This window comes from Octopus bimaculoides, chromosome 5 (assembly GCF_001194135.2).
Source record: "Octopus bimaculoides isolate UCB-OBI-ISO-001 chromosome 5, ASM119413v2, whole genome shotgun sequence".
In the NCBI taxonomy this organism is placed as follows: Eukaryota; Metazoa; Mollusca; class Cephalopoda; order Octopoda; family Octopodidae; genus Octopus; species Octopus bimaculoides.
This window is the reverse complement of record NC_068985.1, coordinates 42,292,101-42,293,378: the sequence shown is the minus strand read 5'-3', so window position 1 is coordinate 42,293,378 and position 1,278 is coordinate 42,292,101. Positions and strand designations below refer to the sequence as shown.

The window sequence follows — 1,278 nt, the reverse complement described above, 5'->3', positions numbered from 1 at the left end:
ATATATATATATATATATATATATATATATATATATATGCTTGTATATTTATATGATTATATATATATATATATATATATAATACAAAATGGGACGATACAAAGAAAACGAGGCCAGGTCATTTGGAGTACTTGAGTGATCCATTAAGATGTTAACAATTAAAAATGGTTTTTGATTAGTAGTAATTCTGTAGCAAATATGTGAGAATGATCTTAATTATTGTGAGAAAGATGCGGTAATGTTTATTACATAAAATACATCAACACATTAAATATAATGTCAATACGATGTTCAATTTTGCCGAGCTAAATATAAAACATCTACTCACCGCCTCGTTGCCAGGTGGTATCTAAAGTTTAAGCTGGATATATAAGGTAATCTATTGGTTGAATACTACTGATGTAATATCATGGCAATGATATTACATCTATTTTCCTTTACTTATCAACATTGTAATATTCACACAAATTGGGATAGGTGTCACAGGTAGATTTTGTTATTGTCTCTTTGATTCTGTGTTGGACATTCGTCTAAGGCAGTGATACCCAAATTTTTTCAGATTGTCACTCCCTTGGGACCTAGGTGACACTCCTAGTGACCCTCACCCACCATTACCAACAGTGACCTCTTCCTACTGCAAATTCAGAACAACTGTATTTCACGAACACAGCTTACTCTAATTAACCCATTTGGTATATGGGTCGCCGGAGACCCTTTGTATTGGTGCTACATGCATTTTTCTGTGTATAATCAGAAGAAAGGAGTCCATATGCTAATTGATTTTAAATGTACACTTTGATCGATAATTTGTGTGTCAGTTGTGTTATGTGCAGTCACTGAATCAAGAGAAATGGAAAGACAGCGAGCTGTGACACTTGTGCATTGAGTTTATAAAGAAAACATGTAAAATCGATAGAACTATGACAACTGGTTGCTAAAAATGGGAAATAGGAATAGTTTATGATTGCAACTTATTAATAACATGCCTGTAGTAGCAATACAACACTGTCAGTGGCCCGGGAACAAAATTTGCTTAGGGGGTGCAAACTCAGTTCCAAAATTTGGCACTACTGGAGAAGTGTGGATCCAAGTTCTGGGAGTGTGCATGTCACAAATTTGCGCATGCGCACGCATTAGTCGTAAGTAGTCGAATTTAGCACTCAGGTAAAAAACGAGACGCTCGCTACTTGCTGTAAATGGAGGGTTGGTTAACCATCTAATACAAGAAGAAAATTGCAGATAAATTGAATAAAAACACGAAAAATAACAAAATGATAT

The 1,278-nt window shown here is 34.5% G+C and overlaps 1 protein-coding gene across 2 annotated transcripts in view; it reads right to left on the bottom strand.

Annotated features, from left to right (window-relative positions):
- The window catches only part of LOC106876058 (uncharacterized), a 40,667-nt gene extending 39,550 nt beyond the window's left edge, over positions 1-1,117 (bottom strand). Inside the window, exon 1 of one of the 2 annotated variants that reach the window (XM_014924461.2) lies at positions 329-1,117. The gene's annotated coding sequence lies outside the window, so the exon portion shown is untranslated. The remainder of the gene's footprint in view (positions 1-328) is intronic. The other variant, XM_052968358.1, reaches the window with a different exon arrangement.
- Positions 1,118-1,278: the final 161 nt, after the last annotated feature.